The sequence below is a fragment of the Neodiprion pinetum genome, chromosome 5, assembly GCF_021155775.2.
Source record: "Neodiprion pinetum isolate iyNeoPine1 chromosome 5, iyNeoPine1.2, whole genome shotgun sequence".
NCBI classification, from domain to species: domain Eukaryota; kingdom Metazoa; phylum Arthropoda; class Insecta; order Hymenoptera; family Diprionidae; genus Neodiprion; species Neodiprion pinetum.
Window position 1 is genome coordinate 26,188,701 of NC_060236.1, and position 16,338 is coordinate 26,205,038.

The 16,338-nt window shown below is 45.1% G+C and overlaps 1 protein-coding gene across 5 annotated transcripts in view; it reads right to left on the minus strand.

The window, feature by feature from the left end:
- Positions 1-16,338, minus strand: part of PIG-V (phosphatidylinositol glycan anchor biosynthesis class V) — a 207,922-nt gene that overhangs the window by 48,728 nt on the left and 142,856 nt on the right. For all 5 annotated transcript variants that reach the window (XR_011177330.1, XR_006883572.2, XR_011177332.1 and 2 more), the window contains one exon: positions 12,308-12,512. The gene's annotated coding sequence lies outside the window, so the exon portion shown is untranslated. The remainder of the gene's footprint in view (positions 1-12,307; positions 12,513-16,338) is intronic.

A 16,338-nucleotide genomic window follows, 5' to 3' on the forward strand; every position in this document is an offset into this window, starting at 1 on the left:
CAATCGGAATTGTTTGGTAAACCCGTGACATTGATCCTATCGCGATACAGTTAAGGACAGCACCGGTGCTATGAGGCATTAAACTAGTTATTTCACTTGGAATAACAAACGTTACACAGATTCAATCGTGGTATAAATTTTTGATTTTACCTTCCTAGGTTTCACGTTTCATGTTTATAACTATTTGGAACGTTTCGTGCATCCGGGAGAAACATGAAGTCGACTTTTCATCAGAAATGAGACGACGAAGTAATTTCATCCCGAGTGTTGATTCCAAGGGTTTTGATATCGCGTGTTGGGAATGAATGTATACCTAATTTATACGTACACAATACAAACAGCACCCACTCTCGGTGGCTCTGCAAATAATTGGCCGTGTAACGCGGTCGGCGATTTCGACACCGCGAGCAAGGAACCGACTCTGGGGATGCGGTGAGTGAGAGAGGGGGGAAAACATCTACTGCGTAGCTGAGAGAAGACAAGCTTAATTAGGAAAGGCTGGATAATTTGTATATTATTAATTAAGACGAAGATTAATGCACCGGTATTAATCTAAGGATGTGGGTTGTGTTTCAGCGTCGTTATCCGACGCCTCTTGTACGAACCATGCCTGCACAACAGCTATACGGTGTATATTTATAACTGCGAGAAGATACTCGCCGATTCATCTTTACGCGGTATATAATATCACGCCGTGTCTGAGAAGACGAAAAATGAAGAGAAAATAATAAGAAGAAAACAAGGTGAGAGAAAGAGAAGGAGAAGAAGAAGAAGATAAAAAAAATTGCTTCGCCATTCGTTCGTTTGCTCACTCATATGACGATGACGACGACCTTTGTAGGCAAACGCTAGAAGAACCACGTGACACGTATCTGAAACCGAACAAGCAACAAGTGGCAGTAGAACAAGTACGTTCGTCTAATTCTTTCTCAAACGTCATAGAAAAGTACCGGTTATACATGGTGACATACCGAGAATAGAAATTCCCAGCCTCTCAGTCCGGTGGTGCGATAATAAATTAATTCACGAGGCGCGAATTCGCTCACAGAAATGTCCGTCTCTCGAACGAAAATAAGTTGCCGATCTTACAAGAAGCGTGAGTGAATATATTTCGCTCGAATTGCGGTTGACGGTAACTTTACAATTCCATAGAAATTCTTTGCTAGCTTATGGCTTAGCCGGGAGCTCGTTATTCCAAGAAAGAAGCAATTCCCCGTCGTTGTAAAATTATTTTTGCTGTCCATATATCAAAACTTTTTATTATACTCGGCTGAGCGAATCTTTTTTTTTTTATTTTTTTTTTACCCCTTGTTGCATTCTTACACTGTCACGGTTGAATGGTGATCACCGTTTTGACTCGGAATAACGGACTCGCTTGACCCTCGAAAATCTTAGAATATCACGGCGGCGATCCAGATCGTAATTAGCTTTGAGAATAGAACTAAAAATTATATACATATCTGTGCCTACTTTGCAGAAAATTACTGGATAGCTAATAATTCTTCTAAGGACGAAGTGATGAAGAGGAAAAATTCAAGCAGTCCGGTTAGCCGGAGAATGAAACTACCGGCAATTTTCAAGAAGAAGGGAAACAATCCGACGGACTTTCGCAGTGATCTGGAAAACGGTTGAGTGAAAAAGTTTTAAAAGAAGAGTTGAGAAATAAAGAATTTCTGAAAAACAAAGCTTTGTACGTTTTTTGAAAATAAATCTATAAACTGGGAAAAACATAATCGCTTATTCAGAAAAAGTAACATGGCGAAAAAATTGTGGGTATGTCGGTTAAACATTGAGAATCAATTTATCTCCGGTAGAACCGGAAGTTCAAATTAAACAAGACACGGCAATCTTTCATGCCTATAATCATTTGATTGTAAAATCCTGTAAGTTTAAAATATTTTCATCTAGCGGGAGTTTGTCTGAAACCCTGTTTTCCGGATTCCAGATGTTCGAAAACCCAAAGATTGGTTGAAATTCGAAAGATTGATTTTCGACCGAAGCCAATTCTTTTCTTGTACGGTGACGAAAAGTAAAAAAGAAGTAAGACGACGAACGAGATGTGATGCAGCGAAGCATTTACACCTCTCTCGAATCACGGATGTTCAGTGAATGCGTGGCTCTTCCCCTGACGCTCGTCTCGTCTCATCTCATCTCGAAGCCTCTTCTCCTCAAGACGAACGTGTTTAGATGCGAATGGACGGAACGACGCGCAGCCAGGCATATGCCATATGGCTAATGGCTTCCGCGTTGCTCACAGTCCAATGATTAGCACCCGGGTAAAGCCCGTGATGACGGCCTCGTGTCAGGGTTCGCGATCGTGATTCTGGTTAGTGCTCGTGGTCTCGGAGGAAGATCCGATCTTGCGAGAATCAGAGAAGGCGGTAACAAGAATTTTGGACCAAGTGTCGCCCTTCTAATCGCTAGACGAACCGCTTCGACGATTTCAATTACATGCACCGAGAGAAACTTTTAGTTCCGTTTGCCGCTCATTCCTTGACTGTTTTCATCTTTTACCGCAATCGAAAAATATAGTTCTTGGTAGAAAATGAAAATTAGTTTTCTAGCTGTTACCGGAAAATCTGGTATCCGTTACTATTCTTTCTCATTACGATCACTTTTGCTATATTTTCCTGCAACCGTTGCGAAAATTTAATGCTCGTGCAACGACAAATTGACGTTAAAGCCTCGTTTAACTAAAAAAGTAGAGTAAACCTCAGAAACTGATTTTGCGTTGCAATTACCAAAAAAGGATCGACGATAGCGCAAAATGGTTAGGCGTACCTCGTTTTTCGTAATCCCAACAATGTTCAAACAGTTTTTTTTTTAACGATACCTGTTTCACTCAATTTTCCTATTTACTGTGACAAATGAAATTTTTCTCAGTGTGGTGCAGCAAAGTTCCGATCGCGCAACCGCGGTTCTCACTTTTTGTCGTACGGGGATTCGACCGAAGTCACGACTCGCAATTCATCAGGGAAATTATCCACGATCGAGTTGAGCGTATGGACGGTAAGCGATTGTGACAGCTGATTGTTTCCTGGTATGAATATGCATGCTGCTGGTGGCAAAGGTCAGACGGCTTCCTCGACAGCCGGCTTCGAATACGTTAAATCCACCACGATCGGATGCGTGTCTTACCTTTGTCCAAACCGAACCCAAGGCGAAACGCAGGAAACAATTAAACCGTGGATAACCGGGCTATTTTATCAACAAAATTGATCGCCCATCGGCCGGGTCAATGACTCGATCGACACAAAAACCGAGACACTCGAGTATCGTCGAAGTAGTTTAAGTTGCTCAATGGTTCTGTGATTGACTCGTTTTTAATCAGGTTATTGGAAAACAGTATTTTTCAATGTTTTTCTCCCTATCTTAAAAAATCTGGGCCAATAAATTCGTTCTTAAATATATTTGCATTGTTATAAAACCTTATTTTTCACCGAAGAGTTAAAGGCCTCGAAACAGTTGCCGGAAACAATTATTATCTGATCATTTTCATGAAATATCTATGAGTAGAAAGATTCAAAAGTACGAAGTGCAAAGTTGAGAAAAGACAGCTTAAAAAAGATCAACTGATTAAGAAGATAATACGATTCAGCGGTTCGAAATTTCTGCTGAAAAATCTGTGATTACTTTCATCGCCGATTTAAAAAGATTCTCGCGTGCACAAAACAGAGATAAATATTAGCGGATCGTGATTTCGAGGTGCAAACTACCCAACGCCACCGCGTAATTTTCTAGTAAAGTGAATAGACACACAGAGAGAGAGAGAGAGAGAGAGAGAGGCTCGAAATCGAGAGGTTCGTGCGCGTTAAACGGACCGATGGCAAAAACCGTTGGTCTCAGTTTACGCGACGCGGAGATTAAGTTGTCGGTCACGGTGTCCAGATATCGTGTGATTCCCACCGGCCGCGAGCCAACGGACGGTCGGTTACTGGGTGGAGGATGGTAAACGGCCCATCGGGCAAGATCTCGGTCCTTCGCGGGTCGAGACAAAGTGTTGAGATCCTAGAGAGACGCGGCACAAAAAGGGACCATTAATTATGACAGGTTGATGTACGAGCTCTCGTAGTCGAGAAGGACGTACGCCGCTTCCAACCCCGAGGGGTTACGACGATGAGGTGCCGGCGAACATCGGCCGCCTCTTCATGGAGCAATGAAGCTTTGAATCCAAGACGGGTATGGCGCGAAAGGATCCGTGATATTTTAAAGGGCAAATCCTGAGCCGTACCGTAATAATCGGCACGATCCAACGAATCCATTTCAACACGTTGGATGAGGCTGATTGGCGAACGTAGGATTTTTATGTTTGACGTAATCCGTAACCATTGCGTGTCGACGGGTTGACAATGGCAGTTGAAAGTTTACGGGCTTTGGCAGAAGCGCTAAAAGCCTTCACCGTCAACCCTTTCTTCATCCATCCCTCCCTTCGTCCCGAGGGATGCACCCTATCATCGATATACTCTAGGGTCCTCCCCGGGGAGCCCCCCCCCCTTCACCCTTCGCTCTGCCCAATGCTCACTGCGGAGGGATCTCAATCGGTATAGCAAAAAATCTCATTTATCCATTGTCCCGTTTCTCCCCGCGGGTATAATACAAATCCGGGGAGATAGATCAGTCTCCTGTACCCTGGCTCGTGCAGTTTATGCACTCGGGACATTGTAAGATGTGTTTATTAAGTTTGCTCTCCGCGCTTGTAGTTTTTTTTTTTTTCTTCTTTTTTACCTACTCTCAGCCATGTCTCACCTTCGCCTTATCCCATCTCCTAGGATCAAGGATCAGGGGATGCTGCGTGCGATCGCTGTGACACTGATCTGGGGACGCCCCTCGATCGTCAGGTCAACGAACATGACTGGCACCAGGTTATGGTTAGAGTAACACCTTAATTCCCTTTGTCGTCGTGCCGCAGAACGAGGTGGAGCAAAAAAGGGATATCCCGTATTTCATTCATTCCGTAGTAATAAGACAATGTGCGAATAAGGGTGATTCGAGGGTAGCTAACCGAAGTCAGACACCATAAACACATTGCGCGTTGTAATTCAACTCACCTATCGACCGCGTGTCACGCGCACCTGAAGACGAAAACGAACCGCTTGCTCGAGGGCCTGTGCGGGTGTTTTTTTTTTTTTTGGGGGGGGGGGATTCGTATACTCGGTGGAAAGGTACCTCTCGCGCGGGGACGCGAATGAACGGATTAAAGGATGATCCTTTGCTACCAGAGGAGCGAGTCCCGTCGACGCCGTCAACGGTGCTAACAGGATTGCCGATTACCGTTCGGATGGTTGGTGCGCGCGCTGTAGAGAGTGGAAAAGAGAGAAAGAGAGAGTCTCAACCGTTCCACCCTCTCGAGAGCGAAGGAGAGATTTGGGGGTGGAAGTACAACATGATCCGTCGTTTATCCGGGCACGCTTGATTCCACTCAAACCTCACCGCAGCTCCACGTTTCGCGATGTCTGTACACGGTAATGAAACGCGGGTGAGAAACCGCGGTAAGTTTCCATGGTGGAATTGCTGTCGCTCGAATGCACCGTCAAGAAAGAGAGAGAGAGAGAGAGAGAGAGAGAGAGAGAAAGAGAGAGAGAGCTTTTTGCGGGGCACATCACTGCGGCACCTATTTCGGGACCGAATCGCAGCCCCGGCGCAAGGATGGTGAGGTTGACTAATGCTCGTGTAATTCATTGCACAAGACGTTATAAGACACGTATATACATACACGGTCCGATCTGGTTGGGTCTGGCAAGGCATGCAGCCAGCCGTCGAGTATCAGTTACGTTATACCCCCGTTGGTCAGGTATATAAGTTTGGGCCTCACGACGGCTTGTGGAACCGGGACCCATGAACTGACCGAGGTTTTGTTTCTCACGCGGACAAAGGGCACCGCTCCATTGTTTGCACATAGGACGAAGTAATTACCTTTCAGGGCGAGAGCTCTTCCTCCGCGTCGCTACGTGGCCGCAGTGGCCCTTTTTGCCTCGAGAAGAAATGAAAAGAAAAAAGAATCAACCCCACCTATCTGCACAGCTCTCTCGCTTTATCTCCGGCTGAAGAATACGGAAAATCTATCCGTCCGTCTCTCCGTCTGCCCCGTTCCTCGTGCGACTCATCCTCTGATTTACGAGTCACTGCTGTATCAATGGATTAGCCTAGGTGTACCGGGTCGCCTGTTTCGGTAATGCCCACCGTGCAAAAGGTACCTACGTCTTCGGGCCGTTTTTACACGCCGAAGTTTCTTCTTTTGGAAGTAAGAGCAAAGGGGGTAAGGGACCTTTTGCACCCAAGAGCATCTCCGTCGACGTTGGGGCTGACCCGAGCGTCCATCCGTCCATCTACCCGCCCATCCATCCATCCATCCATCCATCCATCGGTGTAGGATATCGTGTTGCCCATTAGGAAGTGTATAAGCTGTCCAGTAATTAGAGCTTAATTAGACCCGGACCGGCTCCTCGGCGCGGATACTGATTACTACTCGGAGTCAAAGGAGGATCCGCTCCTGGAGTTCACTACCCGATTTCGTAAGCGCAGGTAAATACTCAACTACCCCCACGGGCACGCTTTCGAAATTCAATATTCGAATGCGTAACGCGTGTCCCGCGCTTCCTCCCAGCTGCCCCTCTTCCGATAACGTTTCGTTCCGAAGCCATGCCATGCCATGCCATGCGGCGCTGCAGCGCCACGCATCTTCCAAGATAACATCTCCGGCAGACCGACGACGCCGCTCAACTTTGACACGGGTTCTGCACGGGCACCGTTATCTCTTCGCATACGTACGGCTATCTCTTCACGAGCCAAAGGGGTCGCTGAATTGCCTGTACCCTAACCTCGTAGCGAGGTCACTGTGTTTAGCTCGAAAATCAACCCAGAGATGAGACGCGTGTCTGAAATCTCAAACATTCTCCGTTATCAATGTATGGTCCCAGCTGGCACACTCGTCGAGATGTCAACTATCAATTAATTACTAGGTAACTGAACTCGGTGTGTATGTCAACGGATGAAAGAATACTTGACTTGAGTCGACAGAAAGTCGGCAAGACGGTGCGGACTATTAGCCCGATTGTGAGATGTCGTAACGACTGTCAATAAGCCTGAAATCGAAGCTGTGTTTTGGTATAAAGACCGTCGTCAAAAACGTCCAGATCAAGACAAACTAAAAAAAAAAAAAAGAACTCAATGTTATACAGAATTTAAGATAAGTCGATGTAGGTACATAACAGCATCAACGAGATCTAATAATTATTGAAATTACAAAGTTTCGCTTGAGTATTATTTACCGTCGACAAGTCAACTTACGTTCGAGTAGACTGTAAATTTCTTAAAGCTTCGTAGATTCCCGATCATCTTGCTGATCTTTAGTCAATGACTGGCTTCAAATACGCGCCCTTTTCATCAGCCGTCTCCGATTAGTTTACTCAATTTTCACCCGACAATAAGTCAAACGCAAGTCGACCGTGTATTACTTGGATATACAACGTTTTCCCAGCAATCATGTCAAAGTGGTGTTAAAGTCCCATGGAATAACCGTGGAATCGATAGTAAGTATATCAATAACGAGAACATCTCCCGGGACGCAATTGTTACGGATACATCGGACGAAACGATGGTCGTCGAAAATCGTCGGAAGGATCAGCGAGGTATGCAAATGTGGCGTCAAGCGTGGCCTCCGGTATTAGCATGATAATACAGATGGCAAAATACGTAACACCATTAACCTTAGCCTTGTCTCAATAACCCTTTGGCTGCGCTGTTCATTCACTGAACGACGTGCACGACGTTGCGGAGGGACGACGCTGAGCACGTTCTGTGTCCGGTTGTGTGGCTGCTGTGATGGACCATTCGGTCCCCCAACCCTTCCCTTCTCTTCCCTTCCCTTTTCCGACGGGATCGGCTTGTGTGCACGTGTACGAGGAGCGAGAAAGGGTGTACAGGTGATCATGAATGCCGTACGAGTGTGTATCTCCGGCGATCTTTCACCTCGAATGCACCGAGCGCGGCGAACTGAGCGAGACGTGCACCCTCTGCACTCGTGGCTTTATAACACGATGATCCCCGGTGTCAGGCCGCGTTTATGGACCAGTAAAGGTGTCGACAAGCACGAACTGCCGGAGTATCACCTCCGTCATCTTTGTTACGCTAATCACGGTGCGCTGCTGCGCATGGTCACTGAGCATCGAAAGCTGAGCACCGAGACACGCTGGGTCTTGGTAAGCGGGAGAAAAGGCAACGGGATGACCGACGTAAGGCGGACGATGCGAATGCTTCTTAATCACGTTCCAAGGGCTGCTACCGGAGTGTTAACGACGTCCTTAAGTGATCCTTGGCACCGTGTTGCGCTTACCTGATACATACACGGCAGGTATCAAAGCCTCCAAGTGCGGTGCAACGATGACCGCTGACGCAATTAACCACATTTTCATTCGCAGGTCTCGCGGATCGTGTAATCATCTTTAATCATAATCAAGAACTACCTCCTCGTTCATAGGTGACAAATTGCTGCTTACGTACATCGCGATTATTAGCTAAACCAACCAACGGGTGGTGAACGAGGTGGTTATGATGATCACTCGCAGTTAAGGAGCGCACCTTAAAGATCATCCGTCTGAAATCGCGTCGTGGATTTGAAGACTTCCTCGTGATCGTCTCAACTTCCTACCATCGCGATGATTCTTCAGTTTTAATCAGTTCGGTAACGATTACGAAGATTGCAGCAGTGGCGGCTCTCTTATGTTTTATTTATAATCACGCATCTTTGGCGATATACTATAGGCGGACTGTCTCACCGCTTGGATGATATAGGACCCATTTAACGACGGTAATTTGCACGCGGCGATTTCTTAACGAGTCAAATTACGACACGGACATCAAATCGTTGCGTTATAGCGTTCATCGTGAAAATGAGGATGCCTGATTCGCCATAAAGAAAAAATACGGTACTAACGCAGGTAAGCGGAATGAGACTTACTTTGTACTTTGTTATCGCATTCTACTCCTTTCGCACCTCGTCACTGTCGCTAAAGTGTCATTAACTTGCGTCAATTTCGTGTGAATAATTATTCAACCTACGACGCATTTGTAGTCAAGATAAGCTCCGAATGCCAGGGAAGCCGTTTGGCTATTAATCGATTCTGATTCTTGGTAGGTAACGTGACGATACTCTTCCAGATACCTTCGCACCTCTCGGGATAAGTATAAGATTGCAACGCTATCTGACCCGTCACCGGATGTTGACTCTGCCCCTGATTTGATATCCCGAGGAACGTAGACTCGATCAGGTGTCTCAGATTGCATCAACAGATTTACTACCGCAACTCTGTTCCCAACACTCTCTATGCTTATATATACATTCGAATATTTTACACTCGACGTTATACTCCAAACGAAAACTGACTCTCGGGTTTTACGTACATCTTATAAATTAAATGACACGCAAGTCCAGAGAATTTAAAATAGTGCAATCGATCTCGTTTGTAAATATTTCTGATTTTAAATGCCACATGTCACGTGTTGAATTTTCTTGTTTCAATTTTTCACCGACTCTGAGGAATCTTGGGAGAGCTCGTCTTCCAGTGGCTCGATACGTATACTTCCTTTCGTGAATTCTCAAAGCATTTCAGACCTAGGGATTCGTTCTTGGTTCTTTCTACTCGACGACAAAGAACAAGGCATGGCACCACAAGGCACCCGCGAGTTCAATCGAACTTCACCCCTCGCTACGTACACAAGGTACATAGATGAACGGACATGAAATCCGAAACCCGTAGTCGCACAGACAATCAACCGCGCGACATATGCCGCGGTCCACCCGATCAACCTCAGCCTTTGCCTCGGTAAGGTTCGATTTTTCGGCGAAGCTTCCATGCAGATATATTTGCCAACGGGCAACGGGCAAGTTTGGATCCTGCGTGGAGCGTGCGTCGCGATCCAAGAAGCAGAGAGGGCGGAGGAAACAAGGGGGGTGCACCATTGTCCGGGTTACTCTACTACGCTGATTAAAAACCCGTTCTCCATTTCCTATTTTGCTCTTCAACAAGGTTCAACGTATATATATATAATACATATATACACACATAGAAACCGTCGACGACGACGTCCTTTAGCTGTAAGAATTTTTCACGCCTTCGCAGTCACCCTTCGCGCTTCATTTTTAAGTCGACTTTGAACGGCTGCCGTTGATACGGGAAGTTGCGCGAATGATCGACGATCGTATGGATAAATTATGTAACTAATTTGATTTTTGTTTGAAGCTTTGATATTTGAAAAATGGTCTATAACTGTTCTTGCTACTGCAAAAACTGCGTATCAAAATAGAATTTGGAGGTACCTACTAAATTCCATGAAAATCGTACCAATGACTATAAAGTTACCGTGTGAATACTGCAGTTTAAAAATGTTGTTTTTAATCAAACAAATCCAGTTAAACAATTGTGGACTATTTTTTAATTCAAATATCAAGAGTCAAGGGGTGAACAGCTTAAACTAATATTGACTTCATTCTAAGGATGTGACAGTACAACTTACCGAGAGTATAAAAGATGATTACACACCTATAATACGAGGATGTCTTTTAATTATGATAATTATTCCAGAAGATGTTCGATTTTCAATGCACCGAATGATTTACCGAAAATTTGAGACGGTGCACTGAGAAAAAATTTCATTTCTTACAGTAACTAGAAAAATTCAGTAAAACAGGTATCGTTAAAAAAACTGTTTGAATATTGTTGGAATTACGAAAAACGAGGTACACGAAACCATTTTGCGCTATCGTCGATCCTTTTTAGGTAATTGCAACGCAAAATCAGTTTCTGAGGTTTACTCTACTTTTTTAGCTAAACAAGGCTTCAACGTCAATTTATCGTTGCACGACCATTAAATTTTTGCAACAGTTGCAAGAAAATATAGTAACAGTGTTCGTAATGAGAGAGAATAGTAACGGATACCCGACTTTCCGGTAACAGCTGGAAAACTAATTTTCATTTTCTATCTAGAACTACATTTTTCTATAGTGTTAAAAAATGAAAATAGTCAAGGACTGAGCGTCAATCGGAACTAAAATTTTCTCTCAGTGTACCGTGAGGTACAGCCTGAAACTGGTATAATGAATTTCGTTGAGGAAGCATCTGGGCGATGATCGCACGCGTCTTTTTCAGTGGGTACCTACGCACGTGCCGGTTATCTAATTCTTCGAGAACCTCTCCTGGACGTACGGTCCCGGCAAATTACCATAACAGTGATACGCGTAAGTGGCTCTTTAGATATTAGAAGTGAGCTTGAAGAGCGGGCGTATTTAAGTACGTGTATGCCTAGCCTGACGTGTAACTGTATCCTGTAACTCTTACACGAGAGTTGGCACACAACCGCAGCAGTGGGTAAAAAAGGTATTAAAAGACACGCGTGCCTTGTCGCCTCTCGCTGTTATACTCGACAACCTACAATCTCGAGTAATACAATGAAGCACCTGCAGTCAACATTAAGTAATCGATAATTGATGTACCTAATTGATAATCACGGTGATTTAACCGTTGCTCAAATATTAAACGGTTTTTTAAATTCACGCCGGTACGCAACTGTCAAATAATTCAAGGTAAAACTGGTAGAGAGAGAGAGAGAGAGAGAGCGAGAGAGCGGGACAAGTGTGGGACACAATCAGAGCTTTTCAGTTTAAAGGGATGAGGAAAATCGACCTTAAATCCTCAAGATCGTAAAATTTGGATCGCGAATATAATGACAAAGATGATTTCCCAAGAGACAACGTCAACGTATCATGGCTTCGAACAAACATCGAAATACTAAAACTGAAAATAAGACGGAGCTGTTTGTCAATTCATTAATTACCGCTTAATACTTCGGCACTTCTGGTATTCAAACTTTACTCTCGCTACCTCGAGAATCAATAAATCGGTTTGGCATTTTTCTCTCTAGTATCGATAAACCCGGATCCACGGTTAATAAACTTGGAAGTGGTTTGCTCAGCTCGCCAATATATAGCAGAAGAAGAAAAAGAAAAAAAAACTTTCAAACGGGCGTTCCAAGATATCTACAATGAAAAACACTTCGCACGAAGTGTCATCGAGTCTTCTGAATTTCGTTTGCATATCGTTACTGGACAACGAAGTACTAATAAAACTGTTGAATATCAACGGATTAGTACAGCTGCGCGTTGAGGTTTTTTATGCGAATTACAAGTTACGGTGTAATAAAATTTATTGGACAGGGAAAATAACTAGGCGTGTTCCACCCATGCCCCGTTACCTGTTTCTTCCCACACTGTACGCGTATTGCTACGGTAGAATAAATACTGTAAACTTCTTACCGAGGATGTCGGAACTGATCGTATATGCTGGCAAGGACGTCCGGTTCGGTCGGTGTGAAGATTTGGTAGATTTCTCACGAGGGTGGTGGACGTCAGCGACGTGCGGCTTATTGGGGGATGAAAAATGATGAAAAAACCAAGGCCTCGCATCTGGACCGTGTTCCGGACCCCGTCAGCATCAGGAGTCAGCTGCGTGTGCACCGTTCTGAAATTTTCAATAAGAATGAGGTGTTTAGAGGAGAATTTGGCAAATTCGATAAATTGTGCGTATATTCGTGGTGTTTGCGGAGTTAGCAGCGCCGGCGCAGATCGTTAAACCGTGAATGCACCTCGGCTTGGTAATGTTTACGCACGAAGAAATTCCTCGCGCTCCCGTAGATTAATGGATCGAAGTCTTTCAAATTCTGCTGCAACGTTAAACGATCGCTCTGTATCGGAACCCAGTGTTTGACGTTCGACCATTAGCCGAGTGACCGTCGCGGCTCCCCTTCTCGCCAAACTCCTGAACTCGACGTCCCAGCTTCTGGATACATGCTGTAGGGTCGCACGTTCCAAATAACTTCAGCAAAGAGGGATGGTTCCTGTTGCGAAACACTCCAGGTACTCACTGATTTTTTTCAGGATTTCAAGCTTCGGAATTTCGTTCGTTATCGGAATTCGTACTTTTCGTTGATCTCAAGTTGCAGAGGGCGTCGAGACGAATCCAACGATACCCAACAAGGCGTAATTCTGACCGTTCGACACCGAGATATCCGCGTTTGAATCTCGAGCGCGGTAACTGGGGCAGAACGCGCTCGAGCGCAGCGCGTGACTACATAACTTGAAAAGGCGATATCTCGTCGTCCGTTCATCGGAATAGTGCTTTGTCGGATATCGTTGGAATCGCCTCGTCACGGAGCATAATTTGAGGATAAGAAAAAAAATCAATTTCCATTTTAGGAAAAAATTTGTTCATTCAAAGCCTAATCCACTTGGAACACGGCGGTTGCTTCCTAAAGAACGAGATTCGAAAGGATTTTATAAACTATTAAAAATTAACGTCTGCAGCGACACGTTACGCGTATACAAATGATCCACTGTCGTAAGGATCGTCAATGCGAGAGCCTCTCGGGACCCGGCGTATTGTGTATAGTAATACGTCGCACGACGGGTGACCGTAAATAATTAGGAGACAGTCGACTGTTTGGCCCCGATTTGAATTTTCACGTGAGAGTTTTGCACCGGCCGACGGCCTCTGCCCCGCGAAAAGGGGAGCAGGGTGACCGAAAACCATTAATTTATCGTAAACTCACGTCGTAGGTACGGCCTTGCGCGGCAACGCACCGTAAAAACACCCTTGCGCAGGTATTTTCGATCCGTGTGTGCGGGGCATCTTGACCCGGGCTAATCGTGGGACAGGTGACCCTTGCCGGACAACTGGCCACTGTGTATGGTATAATGGGCTTCTGTAAGACGGAAGGTCAGATATCCCCCGCCCCTATGCAAATATCGGGCACGACGACGGTCGTCCGCATGAATCTCGGGAATGATATTTACGATTTATTACCTAATCGCCCCGGCTCCGTGTAGTCTTGCGATTATTCCCGTCGAGGCGAACGTTCTATTCCGCAAAAGAAAAATAATTGAACGGACTTGAAAATTTGAAGATTCTTCGGTCAAGTTCGGATTTCAACTATATTGGTATACGAGTCGACGTAGTGACGAAGTACTTTTTTGTGAAAAATACCGCGAAAGTGACCCACGCGAAATTTTTCCCGACGGTTAAACAACTTCGAGATAAAAATCCGAGACGCTGAGAGAAAAAGGCAGCTCTTTCAGCCCCGCCGCAGAAGCCGAGATTCTAATTATATTACGAAACTGGCACTTAACCTCGGCAGTTAAATACTAACCCATCTAAACCCAAGGGCTTAATTAGATTCGTTACAAACTCGGTTAGTTTCTCGTATTCAAAACGCCCCCCCAAGGAGCAAGGATTGTTCGGATGTATAACGCGGTTGAAATTTTTATTTATTTTTTTTTTTTTTTTTTGTCCTACCTTTGATTCCGAATTCGACATTACAAACCGAAATCCATAGAATTCGACCAACATATATATATATACATATATGTACACGAGGCAGGGTAGCTAGGGATAAATCGAGCCGAGTGTGCGGGGTTAATAAATAAATTAATTAAAAGCAAGGAGGAGGATGTGGGGGAGTGGGTGGCCGGGGGAAACGGAGATAATGTTAAAATAATACCACCGCAGGGACAATGCCATGGCCCGGGGCCCGCGGTTCTTAAACTCTCTTGCGGAGTTAATTTCGCGGCATTAACAGTCGAAAGAGTGCGAACAAAGAGACTCGGGAGAAAGGAGAAGATAAGGGAAGGAAGAGGCAACAGAGGAAATATGAACACACTCATAATATAGGCACCCGCGGCCTCCACGCCCTTCGTGCTCAACAGTGGCTTTCAACAACGCAGCCGAGGATCAAGATATGCGTGCGTAAAACTTTAAGGTACGTCTGCATAAGTCGAAGAAAAATCAACGGATTAGAGTCTACGGGGTAGAGATGAGCGGTAACTCGGCTTGAAATCGATTGGAAAACACCGTACAAGTACTCCCATAACACGTCGCGGAAAGTTTTAATTTATTCAAACCTTTTTCATTCATCCACGGGATGGAAAAACGATACGATTTTTTTATGACTGCGCAGAGAACCGCTGCGAAATCTCTCCTGATATTTTCCGCACACTCCTCTTTTTACCCGCAAGCTATGGCGTGTTCGGTAATAAACCTATCAAAGACGTACCCACGTAAAGGCACGCGCGCATGTAGTTATATATATGACGCAAGCTTCGTGCCTCCAAGATTACCTCCTCCTAAGAAGGCGGATGACAGCAATATCTGGCTCTTAGAACAGTTTCGCTGCGAATATTAGGTACCCGAAGCTTTATACTTCGTCGCTTCTTCAAGTCTCAACTGGCTTAACCCCCTCAAATCCACGGACTGCACCGTTACGGTGTGAGAAAACTTGAGCACCCGCATGCGCATGCGCGAAATCATGAGCTCGGATTGGTAGTTTCATCCGATACGCGCCGAATTTTCGTCTGCTAATCAGGCTGGCCAACTCAGTCGGGGCGAGATGTCAGCTGTAAAAATTGAAATTCATCTCGAGGTTACGCAATATTGCGTTGAAGACCTCAAACATCGAAAATGTAGCGAGGCTGCATCCGAGTCAACATAACCTCGAAACGCTTGCGTGCATCAGACAAACAAGTTTGCGCATATGAGATTTCCTAATATGTTCGTGGATCACGAACGAATCGCAAACGCTCGTATTTCAACTTCGATCGTTGAGTCGACCGTAAGCCAATTACGAACAAGCGAACGTGCGGTAGCGAAAAATTTTCATTTTCAAGTTACCGTGGCTCGTCAGGGAGTAGTGGGCTTTAATGCGTGAAAAAAGTGGCCACGAAACCAAGGGATGTAGAGACCCCGGGGTAGCTGTGAGAATAGCAATACAGTAGTGGTGGAAGCGCGGCGGCACGGGCGACGAAGTACAAAAAGTAATTACGGGATGGTTTCCGGTAATCATATCTGGGTCGCATTGAATGAACGCATTGTTCGGCACCCTTCACCGCCACTCCGCCCTCGTCCACCCTCGACCACTACAGACTTACCCCCTGATTTCTCCTGAGTTGCGGCTGTTAGTCGGCCGCAACCGCAACCCTCCCTCCCCTTCTCCTTCTCCGCGACTATTATTATTAGGGCGGCAATATCACATTTTTCGTCTACAGAGTTCGCCTCGACAAAGTTTTTTTTTTTTTTTTTTACCAAAATTCAACGAACATGATGCGTAGGTACCTAGACTGGGAGGGGAAAAAAAAACGTAACATCCATGCAGCGTTACATTTGACAGGACTTTCTTACCATCGGCTTCATTAGGTTATATACCGAAAGAAATCCTATTAGAAGTACCAATCGTGTTCAGACCAACGTAGTGCGAGACTGTTTTAAAGTCTTGTAGCCAACAGCATACGTAATATTA